The sequence below is a fragment of the Chiloscyllium plagiosum genome, unplaced genomic scaffold (genome assembly GCF_037043375.1).
Source record: "Chiloscyllium plagiosum isolate Xiang-an unplaced genomic scaffold, Cpla_swu_hap1 HiC_scaffold_3, whole genome shotgun sequence".
NCBI lineage: Eukaryota > Metazoa > Chordata > Chondrichthyes > Orectolobiformes > Hemiscylliidae > Chiloscyllium > Chiloscyllium plagiosum.
The window spans coordinates 35,927,131-35,953,774 of NW_028270141.1; the positions used below are offsets into that span (position 1 = coordinate 35,927,131).

The 26,644-nt window shown below is 41.7% G+C and overlaps 1 protein-coding gene across 2 annotated transcripts in view; it reads right to left on the reverse strand.

Annotated features, from left to right (window-relative positions):
- The window catches only part of elovl5 (ELOVL fatty acid elongase 5), a 98,660-nt gene extending 83,577 nt beyond the window's left edge, over positions 1 to 15,083 (reverse strand). Inside the window, exon 1 of one of the 2 annotated variants that reach the window (XM_043679614.2) lies at positions 14,929 to 15,083. The gene's annotated coding sequence lies outside the window, so the exon portion shown is untranslated. Of the gene's footprint in view, positions 1 to 584; positions 606 to 14,928 lie in introns of those variants that run through there. The other variant, XM_087978413.1, reaches the window with a different exon arrangement.
- Between the last annotated feature and the right edge of the window lie 11,561 nt (positions 15,084 to 26,644).

Genomic DNA, 26,644 nt, shown 5'->3' on the forward strand with positions numbered 1-26,644 from the left:
GGTCAGGCAGCATCCAAGGAGCAGGAGAATCGACGTTTCGAGCATGAGCCCTTCGATTAGGAAACTTCAAAATAATAAATCGATTCAACAGGGTAGAGACTGAGAAACCACTTCCATGAGCGCAAGAGATCAAAATACATAGGTCCACAGGTTACAAATGGGTTTCATTCTGGAGTTCATCCGCAAGTCTATTTGCACCTAAGTCGGAACACAATGCAACATAAAGTAGTTATTCATTAATACAGGAAATGTTCAAATGTCGGATATTTAAAATCACATCCCTGGATGGGATCATGTTGACACGTTATGAGTGTTCCTAAATTGTAGACTCCTGGAGTTGTAACATGAGTTAAGTAATTCAATAGTGAAATCAAGAAGTACATATTTACACAAGGTGTGGCTCAAATCTGAAACTCAATCAGACAGAACGTTGTGAATGCTGTGGGTCAACTAAATTATCAAAATTTAAATCAATAAGTTTTTATTGATCAGGAATATTAAGGGACATGGCTCATAGGTGGATAAATATGTAGATCATTTACAATATAAAGGGAAAGAAAACTCGGGGTGAACGAATGGCCTACCTCTGTTCCGAGATCTCAAAACATCAATAGTTTGCTTCAATGATTGCTCCTCCATCATAAGGTCAGAAGTGGAAATGTTTGCTGATGATTGCACAATTAGCAGTCCACATCCAAATGCAGCAAGATGTATACTCCATCTTGGATTGTGCTGGCAAGTGACAAATAATATTCACACCATGAAAGTGCCAATCAATAACCACCTTCAAGAGAGAATTCAACCATCGCCCCTTGACAGTCAATGGCATTACCATTTGTTATAAATTTGAAGGCATGTACTGTACCTCTTAAGAGATGGTGAATGCTGTTCTGCACTGAGAGATTACAAGCACCTGTGTATATGAGTAGCTAGCAGACTCAGATTGTATTGGAAAATTGAAAATGTGTAACATTTGGCTGTGAAATGGATACCTGAGTTGGTTTCTGTTTTGACAACAATTCGAATTTAACCAGTTTAAATTATGCCTCAGGACACTAAAACCCAACCAAGTTTGAATTTATTGTTTTGTCAACCTCAAACCAATGAGACGATCCGATGTTGGGGGTATAAAAAAAGACAGGCATTTTAAAAATCAGACAGAGTAACTGAGATTGAGAAAGACCCAAGATATTGAAACACTCTCTATCAAAGGTACCTTTTCATACGAAACATATTCGCGGTAAAAGAAAGACGACGACCCAGGGAGATCTTTAGCCGAAAGAAGAAAGACACCAAAGACAACAGACGCTGTATGGTTTTGAAATTAAGTTGATGTAATTTTAGTTAGTGTTTTATTGGAACTGTATACTGTCATAGTGTTGGAGGCAGATAATAAACAGTTAAGAGAAAGGGGGCCCTTAGAGTTGTGAATAATTGTTATTTAATGTTCACTTTTAGAGTTAAAGAATAAATTGGTATTATTTTCTTTAAATAGAGGAATTTGGGAGTTCTCTGTCATTCATATTTTAACAGATTACAAGGCGATATTTGGTTTAATTAACAGAAGGGTTCACCACTGTGTCGTAATACCATTGCTGAATCCCATACTACCAACATCCTGTGGGTTACCATTACCCAGAAACTGAACTGAACCAATCATATACCCACAACAGAAGGTCAGAGGCTAGCAATACTGCAGCGGGTATCTCACTTCCTGACTCCCCTAAGTCTGTCCCCCATCAACAAGGTACAAGTAAGGAGTGTGATGAAATGTTACCCACTTGTCTGGTTGGGTGCAGCTCCAAGAACACTCATAAAGCTTAACACTATCCAGAACAAAGCAGTCCACTTAATGGGCACCCCATCTAGCACCTTCAACATTCATTCTCTTCACTACCAACACACAGTAGCAGGGGTGTGTACAATGTATGTGTTTCTGCAGAAATTCACCTAAGAGTCCTCAGGTAGCACCTTCCAAACCCATGACCTCTAACAATCACAAGGGCAAAGGTAGCAGATACATGGGGACATCGCCCACTCACAAGTTCTCTTCCAACCCACTCACTGTCCTGACTTGGAAATATATTACTGTCCCTTCAATGTTACGGGATCAAAATCCAGGAACTTCCTCCCTAACTTCCCAAAATTCCATGAGGAACGGAACTTTGAGATCACAGGAAAGCCCCTGCATGGCTTGAATAGCCTTCAAGTGTGCTCTATGTCAAAAAGAAAACCAAAAGATACATTGATGCTGTGGGTATATGAACTACGCCTTAACATCACCTGACCTTGTCTAGTAAAAGGCATTAAAAAAGGTTAGGAGTTAGCAGGAAAACAGAATCTTATTCTGCTTTGCATGCTGTCTTCAGACAAGTCGCTGTGTCATCCATGTTTCTTGTGTTTTTGTGCTGCAGTACAAAATCCAGGAGCATCTCTTCAGCAACTTTTAAGTGCCATCCAGGTCGGTGCAGAACACAGCAATGATACAGTCCTACCTTCACTGTACACCATTGTATGCTTTCATCTACAAATATTAAAGAGCAATCTAGTAAAACGGCATGAACAAGTCCGGTTTCATATGGATTAATAACGTTATTTGGAGCCAAATGGTACAACCTTGACCGTGATTTCACTCTCTAGCACAGCGTAACTCCAATCCAGTTGGTTGTCAACAAGGTCAGCTAATTCATAGGTACCAGAGGTATCTTTTCCTTATCACAGGCATCAGACTGGGAGCAACTGACAACTTTGTCAAAATTAGAGTTTTGAGTTACTTAAATTTGACTCGTTGCAATTTATCTATCAAGTCTCCTCTCAAGCTGCTCTTCTCCAAAGAAGACAGCCTGAACCTCTCCAATTTGTAACTGATATTTGTCACTCCAGGACAATTCTGATGAATCTCTCCCTCTCTCCTGCTTTAAGATCCTCCTTAAAACCTACTCCTTTGACTGCATTTTTGGCCACCTGTCCCGAATATATCCTGAGTGGCTCAATGTTGAATTTTCTTTGAATACATTTCTTTTAAGCACCTTGTGGATATTTAACAGTACTAAAAGTGCTACAGAAATGTAAATCATTTCTATTTGAATTCTCACACTATAAGTGAGGCTCAGTGATATTGGGTCCTAATTTACATAAATTCTAAGTACCACTCCAGAGTTTAAGCATATGATCTGCTTTATATTTCAATGCAGTACTGACGGAATGCAACAATTTCAGAAATACTGTATTATCTTTCTGCCAGGATCATATGGAATTATGTGAAAGTTACTCCATGGAATTAAATCGTTTGGAGTTTATGATGGTGCTCCAGTGATTCTTATATTCCTCACCCACAGGAAAGTTGGTCCTTTCAGATGTGTAACCACACAAAACTTTGAAGGAACCATGCACTTAAATAAATCTACCACAAACACTAAAAGTAAATTTGAGTGAATGTTGCTCATGCCTACTCTCCACACAAATGAAAGCCTGAATCCAAAATTTCCAAACCTTTCCTATATCCCTTCATCTTCTTTCAAACACTTAGCCACCCATTCTTAAGTACAAACATGCATCTGTTCATCTTCTTAATCCAACAGTTATTCCACAGCCTTATAGACCCGATCTCAAAACATTTCTGCTACGTCCAAAATCTCTAATTTTATATTTATGTCCCTTCTCTCTTTTGTGTCCACTCCCTTCTTCATTTTGAACAACTCTGTCAAATCATCCTGTAATCTCCACAGCTGTCGCTCAGTCTCAAACCACCAACATCCTTGGGGTTCGCATTGACCAGGAACTGAACTGGATCAACCATAATAATATTGTGGATACGTGAGCAATGAACCTCTCATGTGATGACAACCCAAAGCTGGTTCAGTGATGGCTCATCAGACTGGTTCCTGGGATACTGACATTGTCCCTTAAAAAGAGAGATTGAACAAACTAGGCCTGTATTGTCGACAGTTTTGAAGAATGAGAGGTCATCTAACTGAAACCCACAAAATGCTTAAGGGAAACCTACAAAAGGGAGAGACAGGATAGATTCAGGTAATGCTTCCCCTGGTTGGGGAGTCCAGAGCCAGGAACACAACTTTAAAAACAAATGAGATGCTACACAAGTTCATGTTGAGAAGAAATTTTATTCAGAGGGTTTTGAATCTTTGGAATTCTCCACTACAGGAGGCTGTGGAGTCTCAGTTTTTGAGTATGTTTAACATTGATATATTTCCATTTGCCTGTGGTGTACAGGGTTATGAAGATGATGGGGACAAAAAGGATTGTTCAATCAGAGAGAGAGTGGACTTCCCCTACTCCCACGTTCCTATATCTTCCATCTAAAAAGCTAAAATCAGGAATTTTAATGAAATACTCCCTACTTGGCAGGATGACAGCAGCTCCAACAATACTCAAAAAATTTGACACAATCCAGAACAAGGCAGCTGCTCAATCAGCACCACATCCACTACCTTATGCATTCCGTTCACCCTACCACTTCTGATGAGCAGTATGAAACATCTAATAATTGCACTGCAGTAAACACCAAGGCTCCTCCTGCGACAGTACTTCCCAAACCCATGACCTCCACCACATCGAAGGACAAAAGCAGCACGGAACAAATCATCACATGCGATTTCCCCCCAAGTCACACACCATCCAGATGTGGAACTACACTGCTGTTCTTTCAGTGCCGCTCTTTTCTGTAGGATGAATCAAGACTAGAAAGACTGCAGCGATTCAAAATGGCGACTCACCATGACCTCTGCAAGGACAATTAAGAATGGACAACAAAAGCTGGGCTTGCCAGTGATCTTGGCATTGATGTGACAGAGATGCCCATATAGAGTCATAGAATGACTATATTTAAAAAGAAACTTTTACTTCTGGGTTCATGCCTCATCCTTTTTGTGAAAAGCCTTGAGATAATATTTCTGATTAGATTAGATTACTTACAGTGTGGAAACAGGCCCTTCGGCCCAACAAGTCCACACCGACCCTCTGAAGAGGAACCCATCAGACCCTTTCCCCTACATTTACCCCTACACCTAACACTACGGGCAATTTAGCACAGCCAATTCACCTAACCTGCACATTTTTGGACTGTGGGGAGAAACCGGAGCACCCGGAGGAAACCCATGCAGACACGGGGAGAATGTACAAACTCAACACAGACAGTTGCCTGAGGCGGGAATTGAACCCGGGTCTCTGGCACTTGTGAGGCAGCAGTGCTAACCACTGTGCCATCATGCCACCCGGCAAATGCAATTCCAGACTGCTCCAGTATCTGCAGAAATGCTATAAATCACCAGTCGGTCTGCTGTTTTGTCAGAGAATTTTGGATGCGTTCCCAGCACTCTAGGTGCTTTATAACCTTACATACCTAAACCAGACACTCGATCTTGTGTCACAATCTGAGGGGAAAAGGTAACATTTGCTTTACCCAAAAACGTCTGTAAAATTAATGATTAAACTAGTAGATGGAGATGAGCCCATAATTCAGTTTTGAACTCAGACAATTCTGTAACACAGATTTAAAGATGCTTACTTGAATTCAGGGCCCAGGGAGAGGTATGACTTGTAGTCTTTATGACCCTACAACAAACATTAGGGTCATTAGATCACTGTCAGGCTCAATTTTCTGTATTGAGCCCACCAATTGCAACATATTCAAAATATACTCAATTGTGCCTACTTCACTGTATTATTCATGAGGAGGTTGGATAGGCTGGGACCTTTTTCACTGGATCATCACACGTTGAGAGGTGACCTTATTGAGATTTATAAAGCCATTATGAGTACAGATAAGGTGAAAGGCAGGTGACTTCTCCCTAGGATGGAGGATTTCAAGACTAGATGGTGTATTTTTAAGGTGAGAGGAGAAAGATTTAAAAAGGGCATAAAGGCAACTTCTTTTACACAAAGTGGTTTGTGTGTGGAATGAACTTCCAGATGAAGTGGTGGATGGAGGTAGACTTACATTTAGAAGTACATGAATAGGAAAGATTTGGAGGGACATGGAACCGGCGCAGGCTGGTGGGGCTTGTTCAGTTTGGGAACATGGTTGGCATGGACTGGTTGGACTGAAGAGTCTGGTTCAGTGCTGTTTGACTCTATGACTCTGACTGGAACAAATTACTCTGATTTCAAACCTTTCACCTATTCCCTGTCTTTTGAATCCCTGACAGGATCCCGATTCTTCAAGATGTCTGTACTCATCTAACTTTGGCCCCTTGAGCATCGCTGAATATAATTACTCCACCACTGGGAACAATACAATGAAATGGCTAGACATTCAGCTCTAGAATACCCTCCCTAAACCTCACTGCCTCCATTTCCTTCCTTCAAGCTGCTCCTTAAAATCTACCTCTTTAACCAAGCTATTAGACACCAACCTCAATGTCTCCTTTTGTGGCTCCATGCTTTTTTTCTGTTGTTTGATGTTTCTATGGATCACTTTGGGGTGATTTACCCAGTTAAAAGGATTACATAATTACCATTGGAGTCACTGACAAGTCCAAATGCACTGTTACAAAGATTGATGTCTCACAAATCTGACCACTGCCAACAGCGAGAGCAAAACATTCCACAAAGCACTTGTACTGGAGGCTGACAATGCAATGCATAACTGTAGCCTGAATCGTGCTCCAGTAATCCAGCTCAATATGAGCGTAAAATCTTTCCACAAGGGACAAGCAACTCGAGTACTAAATTGGTTTTTGATTTGCATCAGTTACAGCGAAGAGCAAATCCAGCCCAAATGTCTCAGAAAAGCTGGGAAACCAAAACAAAAACACCAAATTAGGATCAGAGAAATATAGAACGATAGTTTACGTTAGAGCGTAGAAAACAAGGAGGAAAGAAAGAGAAATATGGAGGTTGAGAGAAAGAAAGTATATGGTAAAAAGGAATCAAAGAGAACAGAGAGAATGCAGAGATGAAAAACACAAAAGAGAGAAAAGCAGACAGAAATTTAAACAAACACTGAGGTGGAGCAAAAGGTACATGAAGTAGGAGTTGGAAGAAAAAGGATTGAAAAAGAACTGCGAATGGATACAGGAAAAAGCATGACAAAGAGAAAAAAGGCAAGAAATACCAGTGACAAACGAGAGTCGGAAACGTTGAGAAAGAGATCAAAAAGCAGAGTTTAAACAAAGGCCAAGAGGAAGGTGAAAACTGAACAGTGTGAGATAATAACAGAAAATGAAGACAAAACAGGAGATAAGGACTGAAAGAGAGAACAAGTGGAAAAAGATTAGGATTGTCATGAATAGGGATGTGAATTAACAAAAAGGAAAACTGTGTGTGAGAGAGAGAGAGAAAAACAGGAATGAAGAAAAATGATGGAACAAAAAGAAAACCAAAGGAAGAGAGAGAACATAAAGATACGTGCGCACAAAAATAGGCCAACGATTTTCTATTTTTCTCTGTGAAGATATAAAAATGCCCAGCCTTTAAAATGGACAGTGAAGACCTGAATAGATCGTGGTGTGCACACACTCAAACCTTAGTGGTAGCCCATCACATGCCAAATAGGTTGATTCCAACAATGGCTGATGAGGGCAATTGTCCGAATATAGTGTAGGCCCAAGGCTTCTCTTAATGCCCATTACAAACTCATTAGAGCACTATACTTAAGATCTAAAAGCAAAGCAGAGGTCCTTAATGGGCCAACAGGAAAGTGCCACCAAAAATATTTTACTTGCCGGAATCTGAACAGCAGGAGTGCTCTTCCTAGCTGAGCACTGAAATTCCGGGTGGCTGCCCATTCCCAGCAACTGCCCCCTCCACTAGATTCTCTCAAGAGCAGGTGGAAAATGTCACCAATTGTATACATTCCTTCTGAACTGTATTTGTGGTGTGGTTTTGTCACTGCTAGCATAGCTCCTGAATCTGAGTGCAATGCAGTTTCCAGGCACCATTCCCCCCCCCTCCCCCCGCCCCGTCCAAACAGCTGAAAGAAAGCATTAGATACCCAAAAGAAAACAGTGCTCTTTTAGATTAGATTTTAGATTTAGATTAGATTACATTACAGTGTGGAAACAGGCCCTTCGGCCCAACAAGTCCACACCGACCCACCGAAGCGCAACCCACCCATACCCCTACATTTACCACTTACCTAACATTATGGGCAATTTAGCATGGCCAATTCACCTGACCTGCACATCTTTGGACTGTGGGAGGAAACCGGAGCACCCGGAGGAAACCCACACAGACATGGGGAGAACGTGCAAACTCCACACAGTCAGTCGCCTGAGGCGGGAATTGAACCCGGGTCTCCGGCGCTGTGAGGCAGCAGTGCTAACCACTGTGCCACCGTGCCGCCCACTTTTTTTTTAAATGATATTTTCTTTTGTTTTCCTGTTTTTGCTTTTAGATTAGATTACATTACAGTGTGGAAACAGGCCCTTCGGCCCAACAAGTCCACACCGACCCACTGAAGTGCAACCCATTCATACCCCTACTCCTACATTTACATTTACCCTTTACCTAACACTACAGGCAATTTTAGTATGGCCAATTCACCTGACCTGCACATCTTTGGACTGTGGGAGGAAACCGGAGCACCCGGAGGAAACCCATGCAGACACGGGGAGAACGTGCAAACTCCACACAGACAGTCACCTGAGGCGGGAATTGAACCCAGGTCTCTGGCGCTGTGAGGCAGCAGTGCTAACCATCTTATTACAGAAGATCTTTGTTAGTCTACAGCTACAGAAATGCTGCATTAGTCAGCAAACAAACAGAAGAAAATACAGTAAAGTGGCAAATATATTATTTCCTAGACACTCAGTTGAACAGTAATCTGCTGTTTTGTATAGCCCCTGGGGTCTCATGACATTTCCTTATTTCTTTGTTTCTGGTTTTTTTTGTCCCTGCCTCTCAAGATGTTTCTTTCCTTCTTGGCTTCCCTTTGTCTAAGGTGCAGGGGTTGCTGAATGTGAGAAGACAGGTGGAATCACTGAACTCTTGAGCAGCCAACAGTCATAGACATGTACAGCATGGAAACAGACCCTTCGGTCCAACCCGTCCATGCCGACCAGATATCCCAACCCAATCTAGTCCCATCTGCCAGCACCCAGCCCATATCCCTCCAAACCCTTCCTATTCATATACCTATCCAAATGTCTCTTAAATGTTGCAATTGTACCAGCCTCCACTACATCCTCTGGCAGCTCATTCCATACACGTACCACCCTCTGCAAGAAAAAGTTGCCCCTTAGGTCTCTTTTATATCTTTCCCCTCTCACCCTAAACCTATGCCCTCTAGTTCTGGACTCCCCAACCTCAGGGAAAAGACTTTGCCTATTTATCCTAGTCAAGACAGTTTTGGTTGAGACTGGATTTAAATACAGCATGCTTGGAAAATCAGTAAGAATATAGTAAGATATATGAATTTCATCAGTGGAGGGACTATGATTTGCAATATGGCAGAACTGGAAATTGATCTGTTTGGATAAAAAAAAAAGGACCCCCCAGCTCAGCCAGATAAGGACCTGAGTTTAGCAAAAATGAACTGCTCAATAAGGAGTTTGAATTGGAGGCTAGGATTATTGACAGGATCAAGTAGGATAGTTTTGTATTGGCAATATGGTGTTGCATAGGTCTAATTCATCTACCATTTATGTTAGATGAGGAATATGACCATAAATTGATGGTATGGATTTGTATAAGCTCATGGAGATGTAAGGATGAGTGTCATCAGCACACAGGTAGCAACCAAACCCACATTAATGAATATCAACTGTAGATAAAGCCTGGAAAGGATAAATATAGCCTATGAGGTGCTCTTAAAGTGGCCACATTAGATGGGAGAAGAAATCACTTTAAAAGATGAGTTCTATACAATTGACAGATAGGGATCAAACCATGCAGGAGCGGCATCACAAAGGTGAATTAGATGCAATAAATCATAGAGTCATATTACACATATTTCAGCCTATCAATTCTGTATTGAAGCAAGATGGAGTAGTCAACAGTAACAAATACCACAGAGATTCATTACCTCTCGCCTTACAAACATTAATGATTCCAAGTTCCGAGATAGCAAAAGTTTCACGCAATAAAGTGATGCTTAAGCAGAAACAAGCAGCCTTCCCCAACAAGGGATAACCTTGACTTCAGCACAATTGAACATTATTTAGCAAATAGGCAGCTGGATCACAAGACAAGAATTAATCTCACAATTGGTACCAAATAACAAAGATCTCTTAAGCTTTGTTTTCCAATAGTACAAAGGTTTTCTCTATATTGTTGCATGTTTAAAACGTTTTATGTGCAATATGTCCAGTCCCACATTTTACAATGTACTGAACATCAAATATTTAGTTTTCATGTCAGTGAAATACAATTACCACAGATACATAACATAAATTACATGGGTGAGTGGATGAATCAATTAACAATGTCTGTAATTTGTTTTAGCCAAGTAGTACCCATAAGCAACGATTAGTAAATTTGTAAATGACTTAATAAGGATGAATTTTCAGTATTAGAGACAACGAAGTCAGATATCACTGATGCTGTTATGAGAACTTTCTTTCTTTAACTTTATGCCAAGTGTAAGAGAGTGGTAAATGAGGTGCAAAAATCACTAGATCACAGTGTCCTTATGTATTTATTTACTTATTAAACCTCAGTAAAAATGTCCCATTCTGTTGGTGATTTGGTACATTCAGTATTGAACAAAAGCCTGATGCCAAAATAAACAAAACAGTTAAAATAACCATCAAAGCTATAGCAATTTCAACCAGAATCAAGAGATCATTGCCCCTTACTTGGGAGTAGTGCTCTATGAATTTTGGTACATTATATATCTTGAAGTATAGAAGGTAAGGAATGGAAATGAAAGTCCAATACAGAAATCTCCATTGCTGCAGCCTACTGAAATATTTTGTTAATCAATTCATAGTTAGAAAATGAATCTATACAAATGATGGTCAATAGTGAATAAGCTCTCATTGTTTTACATACTCCCATACCAACTTCATGTTGGCAAAGTAGGGTTCAGGACATGATTTGTCGTTGTGGATGGAGAAAGATAGCAGCAGGAAAAAGCCACTTCAAGCCTTTTTTTAAAAAAAACATAGTTAATCTGTACTTCAACTCCAGCTTTTTAATTTTTGCTACTTATCCCTTGAATTTATCCCTTATAAATTTTAAAATTTATAATTGAAATGTTAAATTAACCCAGAAGTTTGTTTCTTCTGGGGAGAGAGTTGTCACTTCCTTCTCTACTGTGCATGACAAATGCTTCCTCAATTTCACTCCAATATGAGCTGGATCTACATTTTAATTTGTGCCCCTTGTTTTGAATTGCCCCTTCTCAGGATTTACAGTACTGAATTCTACAATACTGAAATGTTACTAACCCCTTCAGTTTAGTAACATTCTGCTGAGTCTATGGTGCATGCACTCTTAAGGCTTAAATATCCCTCCTGAGGTACAGCAACCAATTACGAATACAGTACACCAAGTGAAATCTCCAAGGTCAATTTAATTGCAACATAGCTTCCAAACCATTGTAACCCATTAAGATAAAGAGCAATGTTCAACCTTTTTTGATGATTCTGTGTACCTGACCAGTATTTGTGAACCTGTCTCATATTTGTGAACCAGGACTATATTTGCGAACTTGTCCAATATTTGCGAACTTGGGTCCAATATTTGCGAACCTGTCCAATATTTGTGCCCACTACTGTCCAGTATTTTTAGACTAATCCAATAGTCTACTGTGATTCACAGAGTTAGTTACCAAATCCCTTTCCTCCTCCACATCTCCTAGTCTACTTCCCTCTAGGAAATATTCTGACTTGTGTTTACTGGATCCAAAGTATGGATTAAATCTTACATTCCCCACATTGAACTTCACCAGCACAGTCTTTTCCGAACAAATTATCATAGCTATGTTCCTTTGCAACTTTCTGCTCCTGTCAACACAATTTAATGGGTCTCCTAACTCAGAAAGCTTGGATATGCAACTATTTTGACTTTGCACAGTTTTCACCGAATTCTTGTATTCCTATACTTGAGCACACATGACAATAAAATCTAATGCTAAATTTCAATTCTACTTCTTCACCCACCTCATTATTATCTGATGCTTCAGTACAGGTCACTGGGGAATAATACTAGCTTGCTCCTGGCCATCCTGACAAACTACTAACTCCTGCCAAAGAGGTACCTCTCATTCCTCTAGTTCCTTGCTTCTAGTTCCAGCATCAATCTCCAGTGAAAAACATGCCTGATAAATTCTAGCACAGATTATATTCATAGGTGTTACCCCATCCACCAAAATGATGACCTCTTCAAAAGATCCAGGATTAGTGCTACACGATCTACTCTTCACTAACCGTTTTTGGCTATCTCATCGTCATCTATGTACTCAGTCATCCTGTACTCAGTCATCAGTCATCATGACGGCAGCATTCCAGTAACTTCACCAAGGCTGGTGTTAAACTGAGAGGGCTAACATATCTGCACTGCACCATTTCCTTCATCAATATATTTGGCAAAATGCTTCATCACCAGACCTTTCTAACAAGCATTCAAGGCGTCAGTTTGTTAGTGGTGAGAAGGGCACTACCTGTCAGAACCTTAATGTACACCTGGACTCTCTGCACTACCTACACTGCCCTTGAAGCAGCTGTGGGAGGGGTTGAGACTGTCACACATCTCCTTCTGGAATGTGCCTTTGCCAAAGAAGTCTGGAGAGAGACACAGTGGTATTAGTCAAGGTTCATCCCAAGCAGCCCCGTGAAGCAGGACTTTGTGTTCTATAGGCTGTTGCCTGGGACGCACACTGAGACAACCATTGACTGTGCCTGGAGGGCCATCAACTCGGTGAAGGACGTTCTTTGGTGTGCCCAAAACTTGTTGGTCTTCCAGAGCAAGGAGTTGACCTCGACTGAGTGTTGCCAACTGTCACATTCCAAGGTCCAAGACTATCTACTGAAGGACACACTAAAGCTTGAGGTAACTGCTGCCAAGGCACAGTGGGAAAAGACCACTATCTGAGGTCTTCTTGCCGAAGTTAATGAAGGTCCATTCAGTTATCGGGCCCTCCAGGTGCCTCACGCACATATTAGCAGTACCTTGCATAATTAAGAAATGCCTATACATAAAGTCAAACCCCAATGCATGTTTGCTCTCAATAAGCAAAGACTGTACAGAACTGAACTGCTTCAGTAACTGTGTACATGCATAAAGATTTCTTAATGAAAAATATATTTTCTGAGTTTTGGTACCCAAGACTGTTCTCTACATGATAAAATCTATGCTAAAAAACACATTGCAAACTCAACAAGCTCTTAGAAGAATTGAAAGTGTGCATGGATTTCTGCCAGGTGCTCCAGTTTCCTCCAAAGACACGCAAGTTCGGTGGACTGGACATGCCAAATTGCCAGTAGGGAACAGGAATGTGCAAATTAGGTAGATTAGCCATGGGTAAAAATCCCATGTAGAGTTACGGGTATGGGTTGGGGGTGAGAAGAGTTGGTTGGGGGTCAGATGCTCTTTGGAGAATCAGTGCACACTCGATGGGCTGAGTGGCCTCTTTCTGCACTGTCAGGATTCTATGATCTATAATTAGTCTTTGGATTACAAGTACATATTGGAAAAATCAATATTTCCATTTGTTCTATCATCTGATAACTTTTTTGATCAGGTCCTGCAATAAATAGCATTTAACTGACTCTAAGAACCAGCTGAGAAAGCTTTGACTACATTAAATGTTCATCTGGCAATATTTACAATTTCAACTGTGTTCCAGGATACTAATGCAAAGAAACAGACTGAAAGTTGAACGAGAACAGTAGCAGAAAATGAACACGGAAACTTAATAAAAAGTCATTTTTGAGAGCTACACAAATATTCAGAAAACTACAAAGAAAAATTGTTTCTCATTCGTAGCTGAGCTCAGGACTAGTTGCTTGTTATTTGTATTCAACTGGTTGCCAGAACTAAAACTTTTTGACACTTGTGTTGTATTGTAAATAACAATAATCAGTATTTAACAGTCCCTGACAATCCCAGAATTTCCTTAATACCTTAGATCAAACCAGACTTGCTTCAATGATTAATGCCAGTACTGTAATGATTTTTAAAATACACCATGCCTGTGCCAAAACAAAGTTTCATCCCAGAAAGAGACCAACCTTGGCACAGAAAGTTTCACCTACATTCTGAGAGACATCTTGACCATGTATTTGGATGGGGAATGTCTAGTTTCAGTGGGAGGAGTGCCAATGCTCTGGGGTGTCCTTGCGAAAAGAGTTGAACGTTTGCTACTCTTCGCATCATGTGAGAACAAAATCTCTGCACAGCACTCACACACTGTTGCATTTCATTTTCAAACTCTTCATATGCCGTTTCCTTGCCTTTAATTTACTATTTTGTGCAGCTGCTCCCCTCCCCCCGCGTAGCATGTAGCAACCTCAGAAACATTAATTGGTGCCAAGCTAAGGTTTAGGTGTTACCTCAATATTCAATCACAAAACCAACAGCAGTCATCAAAAGGACTGTGACTGAAGTGGGAGAGCACGCCCTGAGAGAGGAAAGATGCAAAGTGCTCCTCTCCAGCAGAGTAACAAAGAAAAAGATATATATTACAGAAGTACTGCTTTGTGCTCGATCAGTGCAAGCAAGGCTTAAGAGAAAGCCTCCGCTTGCTCTCGGCGCAAAACAAAGTGCAGGTCTAAAACCACATCGTCTTGCTTCTACGATTGAAATGCAAAATACATGAAGCATTTGTGCCCTGCCGGAGATTGCAGGCTACCCGGGATCATTACACACACACTTCGCCCAGACAGTCATTGCCAAACTGCAATTTGCACTGCTCCCACTTTTTGTAGAACAGCACATAACATTTCACGCACATTTCTAACAGATATATGGTATTCAGCGGCTGAACTCACAGAACGGTTAATGCAGCAATGCCTCCTCACTCACCTCGTGAAAATAAAGATCCTGACAGTCGAAGTGGAGAAAAAGCAAAGGCTCCTCCTCCTGCTGCTGCTCTCAGAGTGGAGTTAGCTCCCTCTCACAGTCTGACAATCCACTGCAGGCAGGCTAAAGCTACACAGACAAAAAGACAAAGCGACAGGGAGAGGGAGAGGGAGAGACTGGACCAGACGCGGGGAAAGAAACCTTTATATTCCAGGCAACGTCACTCACACACACACAACAGATAACCAGCAGAAGAGGCACTCACATCTCCCCCCACCCCCTCACTCACCTCCCTCCCCACACTCCCCCACCCCCTCACTCACCTCCCTCCCCACACTCCCCCACCCCCTCACTCACCTCCCTCCCCACACATCCCCCACCCCCTCACTCACCTCCCTCCCCACACTCCCTTTCCCCTACCCTCCTTCCCCTCACATCCTTCCCTTTACATCCCCTCCCCACCCCCTCAAATTTCCCCTTCTCTTCTTCACACCCTCCCTTCCTATTTCACCCCCTTATATCCCTTCCCTCCACTCACCCTCTCATATCCCTTCCCTCCACTCACCCTCTCATATCCCTTCCCTCCACTCACCCTCTCATTACTTCTCCCTCACTGCCTTCCCTATCACACACCCCTCTTCGCCCCCTTTCCCTCACTCCTCCCCCAGTCACCCCCAACCCCTAACTCACCTCCTCCCTCACTCCCCCAAACCCCCTGGTCCTCCCTCACTCCTTTCCCCCTCCTTCCCCACATTACTCCCTGGCTCATCCCTTCTCTCATTCATCCCTTCTCTCATTCACCCTCACTCCCCAGCAGTTAATTTCCCCCTACCCTGTTTTGACTCCCTCTCCATTGCCCTCTCCCTTTCTCCTCTCGCAATTGCTCTCCTACCTCTGAATGTTCCTCAACTTCTCCCTTACTCTTTCTAATCCTTACTCTCCATTTCTCTCTCCCCTTGCTGTTCCCCTTCTCTTTCCCGGGGTGAAGGGACACAGGGGGTCCCTAAAAGCGGGCGGAGGAAAGAGCACCCGAACTCTCAATAGTTCAGAGAAACCTGATGCAATTCCATCTTTCCCACAGAATAAATGTGCATGGAAAACCTCCCCAACTAGCACCCGAGCACAGCTCGTTTCATCCGACCATTTGCAAATGCATCTTCAGTCATTCCCCGAGTTTGTATTGTTACACAAAAAAAAATCCAACTTCAATATAATTCAGCTCTAAATGCACGGACTGGTTGCGAAATGCAGTGTTTTATTTGTTCTGCTTCCAACGCTTAATGCTTCTAATCTATTTTTTTTAATGCATGTGTGCATTCTCTCAATGTTCCGAACAGGCAAGCGGTTGCACACTGAGCTCTCCTAGCAAGTCGCTGTCAATATGATGCTCCGCTCTCTCTCTCTCTCCTCCCCTCTCTTCCTCTCCGGAGTTCAGCCCTGCTCACGCCACTCATCTGGCGGCTCCTGGCTCCAATCAGCTCTCGGTGAAACTGCACCGAGAGAGGGGAGGGAACAGCAGCATCGCTACAGCACAGGGACCAGCTGGGGAGGAAGCTCTGCTCTGGTCTCAAGGCACTTTGCAGGGTTAAAGTTATTTTTAAAAAACTCTCTACTGTTTACATCAGATAGGAACAGGAGTAGACCATTCAGTCTCTTATGCCTGTTGCACCATTCAATAAGGCCATAGCTGATTATAGCCTAATTCCCTATACCTGCCTTCGGCCCATATTCCTTAATACCTTTGCTTAACAAAACATGATCTATCTCAAATTTAAAATTGACAATTGATCACTGCCATTTGTGGATGATAGCTCAAACATTTACCACCCTTTGTATGTAGAAGTGCTTCTTAACATTTCTCCTGAATGTCTGGCCCTAATTCTCAGACTATGCCCCTAATTCTAGAAGCCCTAACCAATGGGAATTGTTTATCGCTGCCATGTCTTTTCCGGTTAATAGCTTGCAAACTTCAATCAGATCACTTCTTAAACTTCTACATTCGAGAGAATTTGTATAACCTCTCCTCATAACTTAATCTGGTGCATTTTATTTGATCCAGGTCCCTGTGTGGTTATTTACTGTTCCTGTACCAAAACACCATGGCCCTAACTAAGAGATTTCACTGGCTTATATATGGTATTATCAGAACCCCAATTCAGCTTTTCAACTGGTAATTGGGCACTCTACTTGTATGACAAAAACTTTTAAGGAAATTGCTCTTCTGCTATCATATGGCAATAAATATACATGATATTTTGATACTCCTATTAGGGCCACTTTATAAACATAAGAATATAAGAAGTAGAAACAAGAGTAGGCCATTCAGCCCCTACAGCCTATTGTGCTGTACCATCAGATCATGGCCAATCTGCTCCAGGCCTCAACTCATCTTTTGTGCCAGTTCCTCATAGACTTTGATCCCTGATACTTCAAAAATCTACCTCCTTTTTAAATGCTTTCAGCGATCTAGCATCCACAACTTTCTAGCATGGAGAATTCCAGATATCTACTGCCTACTGGGAGAAGAAATCCCTTTACACCTCAGTTTCAAATGAGAGTCCCCTTATTCTGTAGCTATGACCCCCAACTAGTGGAAACATCTCAACACGTACCCTGTCAAACTCCCTCAGGATCAATGGATCACCCCTCAGTTTTTAATAAACTCCTAATAAATAAGAGCTTAACCTTTTTACAGATTAGATTACTTACAGTGTGGAAACAGCCCTTCGGCCCAACAAGTCCACACCGACCCGCCGAAGCGTAACCCACCCAGACCCATTCTCCTACATTTACCCCTTCACCTAACACTACGGGCAATTTAGCATGGCCAATTCACCTGACCCGCACATCTTTGTGACTGTGGGAGGAAACCGGAGCACCCGGAGGAAACCCACGCAGACACGGGGAGAACGTGCAAACTCCACACAGTCAGCCGCCTGAGGTGGCTTAATAAGAGCTTAACCTGTTTAGACATTCTTGATAATCCATTTCCTTCATCCCAGGAATCAGCCTATTGGGATTGGGCCAGTTTCTGGAGACAAAATAACAGCCCAATAGTGACAATATTCGCCATTACTTATGTATGGACATTACAGTAACTTCAAATGAGGGGGATATCGCACAGTTCAATACAAATATCAAGAAAGTGCTGTCCATGTTGTGTCCCTCTGCTGCAGTCTGTGCAAAAACAGCATCTTGTTGACAGCTACACCATTGGCATGCTCCGAATGTTGTAGAGTTGATGAAATATGAACTCACTGCAGGTATTTAGAGTGAGTAATTACAAGTACCATTTCAAATTATGTGATAAATTTAATGATTGCCAATCACCCTAACTGAGAATGAAAATTAACTAAAGTATTAACTCTGAAGTTATATCTGAATAAATTAATTTGAGGCAGAATTAGGCCATTTGCCCCTTCAAGCCTTCTCTGCCTGTTAAGATCATAGCTGATCTGGTTGTAATCTCAAATCTGCATTTCTGACTTACCCCTAACACACTCCCAACCCCCGGCTTAATAAGAATCTACCTTTGCCTTAAAAACATTCATGGACTCTGCTTCCACCAGAAAAGAGTTCCAAAGACCCACAACTCCTGAGAGAAAATCCCTCACCTAATCTCTGTTTTAGATGAGGACCTCTTATTTTTCAACAGTGGCCTTTAGTTATATACTCCATATTTACTCCGTCAAGACCCCTCAGGATCTTTTATGTTTCAATCATGTCACCTCTTAATCTTCTAAACAACAGAAAGTACAAGTCTAGGCTGCCCAACATTTCTTTATAGAACAATAGCCTCATTCTAGTGATTAGTCTAAAAATCCTTCCCTGAAAACCTTCAGGCTCCAAATTATTTTTGTAGATTCTAAGGTCATTTTTTAAAAATCTAAGTCAATACTTTTCCTGCATTTTCTTTCTGTCTTAATATTTTCATTTTGTTTCTTTTAATCTAACCTTTCTTTATCATTATTTCTCATTCTGCATCGAATTGACATTGAATTTGCCCTCTCCACTGTCTTCCTTCATCCTGTACTATGTATTTTCTAACCCTTACTTCACAATGGGTCAAGAAGATACCCTGTTAGTTGGCCTGTTCATTCAGTTGAGTCCCAGGTGCCTGGCTTTCCTCAATCGCACATCATCAGTTCATGCTTTCTTACTGGGCAAAGTAATTAGTGCTGAAGGTTGTAACTGTAACTCCTTGACATACCTCTTTATAGTGCCACTTCCAATTACACAGATCAGAACTTTCCCCTTACTCCATAGTCATAAAATTGTTTTCTTCCTCTTTTTACCATCTAATGCCATATTCATTCCTGACTGAGAGTCAGGCCTGGACAAGCCAATGCTTTATAAACTGAGATAATCTTGCTCTCTTGTCAAACACAAAGAGATGTTGATTGACTCAGAAAGTCCTGTGCTAAAGATCCTTACAGTTAGGTCCAAAGCTTCCATGAGAAGCCCAGAGGTGCCCTCCTGGCATATAGGGAAATCCAAGCTAAAACTTCAAAATGTACCTCCTGTACCTTTTCGAGCAAAAGGTCTGACTTCTAACAGCTTTAATGGGTGAAAGGCATTGGTTCCACACAACCCCACCCAATATCATTAATATTTGTGTTTGACATTTCCGTTTAGGCCCCAATGATATTTTCAGACCTGAAATATATATTTGAAACAGATCCTGTCTCCTCCATAGGTTTCCCATTTGCTGATTTACAACAGCTGAACAAGATTAGGATAGGTCAGAAGGCAGTAGGTTAACACAGCACTGGCCTTATGTAACTCCCCTTTCACCTTCTTCCCACATGTATGAATAATTAAGATTGAGACCTGGGGTTCTTTTATTATTCTATTTGAGCTCCAATAAAGGTAAGCAACAGAAGATGACTAAAAGGTATTACAGTGAATGGCAGAACCCTTAGGAATATTGATATGCAGAGGGGTCTGGGTTGCAGGTCCACAGATCACTGAAGGTGACAGCACAAGCAGATAAGGTAGTAAAAAAGGCCTATGACATGCTTGCCTTCACTGGAAGAGACATTACTTTGAAAAAAATTGAGTATAAGGATAGACAAATTATGCTGCAGCTTTATAGAACTTTAGTCAGGCCATACTCAGAATATTGTGTACACTTCTGGTCACCACACTACCAAAGGAGGTGGATGCTTTGGAGAAGGTACAGAAAAAAGTTTACCAGGATGCTGCCCAGTATGGGGGATTTTAGTTATGAAGACATGTTGGAATGACTAGGTTTGTTTCCACTGGAACGCAGGAGGTTGAGAGGTGACCTAATAGAAGTTTATAAAATTGTGAATGGCAGGATAGCGTGGCAAGTGTGAGGTTTTTTTCCCAGGGTGGAGGGTCAATTACTAGGTGACACAGGTTCAAGGTGTGGGGAGGGGCAGATTAAAAGTGATGTGCAAGGCAAGTCTTTCACTCTAAGAGTGTTGAGTGCCTGGGCCACATTTCCAGAGGAGGTGGTAGAAGCAGACACAACAGCAGCATTCAAATAGCACCTGGATGAATACATTATTAGGAAGGGAATAGAGGGATACAGATCCTGTGATTAGATTACCTACAGTGCGGAAACAGGCCCTTCGGCCCAACAAGTCCACACCGACCCTCCAAAGAGTAACCCACCCAGACCCATTTACCTCTGACTAATGCACCTAATACTGCAAGCAATTTAGCATGGCCAATCCACCTAACCTGCACATCTTTGGACTGTGGGAGGAAACCAGAGCACCCGGAGGAAATCCACGTAGATACAGGGAGAATGTGCAAACTCCACACACTCACCCGAGGCTGGAATCGAACCAAGTCCCTGGTACTGTGAGGCTGCAGTGCTAACCATAGGGCCACCGTGCCGCCCTGTGAATGACAACAGTTTTAATAAGAAAGGGCAAAATCTGTCAGCTCAGAGAGCCGAAGAGCTTGTTCTTGTATTGTATCGTATTTTGTTCTTTCTTAGTTCTGCCTTGTCTTCTGAATCAATTAAACTTTTTAACTTTTTTCTTAAAATGACAAGAGAGAGTAAAGGATTGCTTTACCTTCAAATAACATTCTCTTGCTTTCAGTTACTGCAGCAAAGTGGAAGAGAATAAAATACCCATGATTCAAAGTAGCAAATGATGTTTTTATCTGGTTGGCAAGGCAGCAGGGAGGATGGACATCTCTCAGCCATTCAAGTACCTGTACTAGCATCTTCGAATAAAATACCTTGTATTTATCCAGGATTTTGGCATCCTTTGAACATCCCAAAACATGTTGAAATCAAATAATTTCTTTTGAAGTTTTGTCATTGTTGTTTTATAAGCAAATACAACAGCAACTTGCATACAGCAAAGAGAAGGGATTATGCCGGTGGATAAATACATAAGACCATGCTGGTAAGGAGAAGAACATGTCTGGGATATACTGGAGGAGGTTGCACAAGTGAGGTGGATCCAGGCCTTGAGGAGATTCACAAACAAAGGTGACAAGTCTAATCAGTGCATGGAAGAGTGCAGAGGCAGCGGTGTTTGTGGAAGGTTTAGGCTTTAATTCCTACCTTCCCTGATCTGGATTTACTTTGGATATCAATAACCCAAGGCTGTCCCAAGAACAGGCTATACCCAATTGATTTTTTATTGAAACCAGGTACACTATAAAATACTGCAAGGATCAGACTGAAACGGGTGATCATTCTGCTCTGCTATAACCTCCAGTCATTGATCAGAAGATTGATCCTGTTCCTGAGCTGGCTAACTATGGTCTGAAGCACAGTCTCTTATGTGCCTTTTGATTCAAACAGCCTACATGATCAATCCTTGACACTGTCCAGTCTTCCACCATTGATCAGTTGGCCACTGGCAAACATCACAGGAATGTCACAGTTGATCTTTCACTCATGAGGACATCTTCCCTGTTTTCCCTGGAAGGAGGCTAGTCTCTTGGTTATAAAAAAAGACCTCAGGCTAGTCTACTAGGCTATTCATATACACTAGTTCTTTACAGCCTTTACATGGTCTAATCAACCACATGATATTTGCATTCACACACTTAATGCATTGTCTGAGCTGAGATGACACCTATTATTAGATAAACTGATGCCAACTTGAGAATGTAATTCTGGGATTTACATATTAAAGAACCTAAACCAGCATATCCAAACATGAAAGACCTAATCTGAATTTCCTTAAGAACTATAACCTGGTATTGTGTGATTTTTAACTAAAGTTGTTTAATATTTCATACAATTCCATGACACTCTAACCCTTTCGGTATAAATTCTGTGTCTTATGGTTCTGTTCCACAGTCACCTGATGAAGAGGCAATGCCTCCAAAGCTAGTGCTTCCAAATAAACCTGCTGGACCATAACCTGTGATATTATGTGATTTTTAACTTTGTCTACCCCAGTCCAACACCGGCACCTCCAAAGCATGATATTTATGGAGTATAATGCTGTGGTCAACAACATTTTGTTTGACAAATTAGTCCATCTCCTGCTGAGGTACAGCACTTTATATGAATGCATGTTCCTTCAGAAAACAGAGAAAACTCTCGGTGACCTTCTAATGATTAGGTCCACCACCCCACTTATCGACCTTTCAACAAGGCAAGTTCTCTTCTCATTTCAGCTGACACATTAAATTTACAATTACTATCCGCAAGTATGAAAATAAAGGGCTAAATAAATTTGATGCTGGATAAGTTATAAAATGTTTGCACAAGTTGGTGCTTCTGCAGGATGAGGTTAACGTATGTGCAAACCCATAATTTTTAATTGTCCACCATTGGTCATTAGCAGTCATTAAATAATTTGATCAATTGAGTTGTCAGTGCCAAGCAGATTACTTAGTGTTTTTTAACCTCTGTCAAGTCACAAGCAGATGAACTTTACAAGGAAGTGTCATGCATATTGTTTGTCATTTGTAGCCACATATTTTAAGATTTAACAGCAGAAAATTTCTGAAGTGTTGTGGCTTCAAACAAATTTAATTGGTGGCACAAATCAGGTCATGTCAACCTGCCTGCTTGTTCTTTGTCCTGCTTGATATAATAGAATCATTGAATCCCTACAATGTGGAAGCAAGCCATTCAGCCCATTGACTTCACACTGACCCTTTGAAGAGCATCCCATTCAGACCCATCCTTCCTACCCTAGCCTTAACCCACCTAGCCTACACATCCCTGTACACAAAGGGCAATTTAGCATGGCCAATTCACCAAACCTGCACATCTTTGGACTGCAGAAAGAAACCGGAGCACCCGGAGGAAACCCACAAAGACACAGGGAGAATGTGCAAACTCCACACAGACAGTCACCTGAGACTGAAATCAAACCTGGGTCCCTGGTGCTGTGAGGCAGCAGTGCTAACCACTGAGCCACCATACTACCCTACAGTCCCATTGTGTCCTGTGATGTGTAATTAAGTGGAAACTCAAGACAGAAAAATGGTTTCATCAAGAGTAGGACAATTTTGGAAGCAATCTGTTTGTCAATTCCTGACTGCATCCAAAATGAAACTCTACCCTGTGGCTTATAAAGTGCTTGATATTTCCATTGGACAACAGTTAGTCTTTTTAACCATTTGTTCACCTTGCAAATTCCATGTAGAAAAAAACACATCACAATAATTTTGCAGGACAGTGGCTATCCAGAGCAGATTATTGTTCACCGCACATCTTGCAAATGAACCAAAGGCTGTAAATTTCAGACCTGTCGACTTCAACATATTTTGGAAGGGCAAAGTATCTCAACAATTTGAACAACAGACGAAGAAAGCCATTTCACTACACAACAATGCAAAGAAGACAAAAACAATGTTCTGTTAGCCTAAAAAGACATTCTGCCCTCTACAAAATCCATAACATTGTCTATGAATCTCAATGCCAGTGCCTATGCCAGGTATGTGCTCATTATATCCCAATGATTGACTGATCAAAACAAACATTTTCCTCTGGTTGTTCTTAATCGGCAGGGTTCAATGCATTAAACCAAGAGGAGAAACTGCTGCTGGGAATGGATTGGTAATGCAGAGATGGATAAGACTGGCTATGAGTTGGCAGTCTCAAGGAAATGCACCAGTGAAGAAAGGCAGCAGTGTAAGGTTGAAGAGTCGAATTGAATGGAGGGGCAGGAGAGAAAATGCACAGTGGATATAACTGGGACAGTCTTGGTTCAATGTTTGTAAAACATGCCAATATGAAAAGTTTGAAAATGGACTTTGGTTGGTTATTGCAGAGTTCAATGGTACTGAAACACTTGAGGAATTTGAGAGGGAGAGGGTACAGTCGGAAGTGACAGTACTTCTGTTGAATAAAGGAAATTATGGAGCTATGAGGGAGGAGCTGGCCAAAGTTCAATGGTGCAATACCTTAGCAGGGATGACCGTGGAGGAACAATGGCGGATATTTCTGTGTATAATGCAGAAGTTGCAGGATCAGTTCATTCCTAAAAGGAAGAAAGATCCCAGGAGGAGGCATGGGTGGCCGTGGCTGACGAGGGAAGTAAAGAAACATAGAAAGTTAAAAGAGAAAAAGTATAACATAGCTAAGATAAGTTGGAAAACTGAGGACTGGGAAGCTTTTAAAGAGCAACAGAGGATTACTAAGAAAGAAATACGCAGAGGAAAAATGAGGTACGAAGGTCAACTGGCCAAGAATATTAAGGAGGATAGTAAAAGCTTTTTTAGGTATGTGCAAGGCAAAAAAATGGTTAGGACAAAAATTGGGCCCTTGAAGACAGAAACAGGGGAATATATTACTAGGAACAAAGAAATGGCAGAGGAATTAAATGGGTACTTCAGATCTGTGTTCACTTGGGAAGACACAAGCAATCTCCCTGAGGTAACAGTGGCTGAAGGTCCTGAACTTAAGGGAATTTATATTTGCCAGGATTTGGTGTTGGAGAAGCTGTTGGGTCTGAAGGTTGATAAGTCTCCGGGGCCTGATGGTCTACATCCCAGGGTACTGAAGGAGGTGGCTCGGGAAATCGTGGATGCGTTGGTGATTATTTTCCAGAGTTCAATAGATTCGGGGTCGGTTCCTGAGGATTGGAGGGTGGCAAATGTTATACCACTTTTTAAGAAAGGTGGGCGAGAGAAAGCAGGTAATTATAGACCAGTTAGTCTGACCTCAGTGGTGGGAAAGATGCTGGAGTCTATTATAAAGGATGAAATTACTGCACATTTGGATAGTAGTAACAGGATAGGACAGAGTCAGCATGGATTTATGAAGGGGAAATCATGCTTGACTAATCTTCTTGAATTTTTTGAGGATGTAACTATGAAGTTGGACGAGGGAAATCCAGTAGATATAGTGTACCTGGACTTTCAGAAAGCTTTTGATAAAGTCCCACACAGGAGGTTAGTGAGTAAAATTAGGGTGCATGGTATTGGGGGCAAAGTACTAGATTGGATTGAAAATTGGTTGGCTAATAGGAAACAAAGGGTAGTGATAAACGGCTCCATTTTGGAATGGCAGGCAGTGACCAGTGGGGTACCGCAGGGATCCGTGCTGGGACCACAGCTTTTTACAATATGTGTTAATGATATAGAAGATGGTATCAGCAATAACATTAGCAAATTTGCTGATGATACAAAGCTGGGTGGCAGGGTGAAAAGTGATGAGGATGTTAGGAGATTACAGGGTGACCTGGACAAGTTAGGTGAGTGGGCAGATGCATGGCAGATGCAGTTTAATGTGGATAAATGTATGGTTATCCACTTTGGTAGCAAGAACAGGAAGGCAGACTACTACCTCAATGGAATCAATTTATGTAAAGGGGCAGTACAGAGAGATCTGGGTGTTCTTGTACACCAGTCAATGAAGGCAAGCATGCAGATACAGCAGGTAGTGAAGAAGGCTAATAGCATGCTGGCCTTCATAACAAGAGGAATTGAGTGTAGAAGCAAAGAGGTGCTACTGCAGCTGTACAGGCCCTGGTGAGACCACACCTGGAGTACTGTGTGCAGTTCTGGTCTCCAAATTTGAGAAAAGACATTCTGGCTATTGAGGGAGTGCAGCGTAGGTTCACAAGGTCAATTCCTGGAATGGCAGGATTACCTTACACTGAAAGACTGAAGTGACTGGGCTTGTATACCCTTAAGTTTAGAAGACTGAGAGGGGATCTGATTGAGACGTATAAGATTATGAAAGGATTGAACACTCTGGCAGTAGGAAACATATTTCCACTGATGGGTGAGTGCCGAACCAGAGGACACAGCTTAAAAATACGGGGTAGACCATTTAGGACAGAGCTCAGGAGAAACTTCTTCACCCAGAGAGTGGTGGCTGTGTGGAATGCTCTGCCACAGGGGGCAGTGGAGGCCCACTCTCTGGATTCATTTAAGAAGGAGTTGGATAGAGCTCTCAAAGATAGTGGAATCAAGGGTTATGGAGATAAGGCAGGAACAGGATACTGATTAGGAATGATCAGCCATGATTATATTGAATGGCGGTGCAGGCTCGAAGGGCTGAATGGCCTACTCCTGCACCTATTGTCTATTGTCTATTGTCTATTGAATTTAGAAGGAAAACAGCAATTAGATACAATGCAACAGTTATAGAGTGAACAGAGATTGAGGGATCTATTTTACTTGAAAGGATTCATGGTAATACATTTGAAGAAGGGGGAAAGAGTGCCCGTTCAGACAAATTGTTTGCGATCTCAGTTTTGACTGCAGAAGGAAAGAGTAATTAAGTTGGTTAGGGAGAATTTTTGAAGAAGAAAAA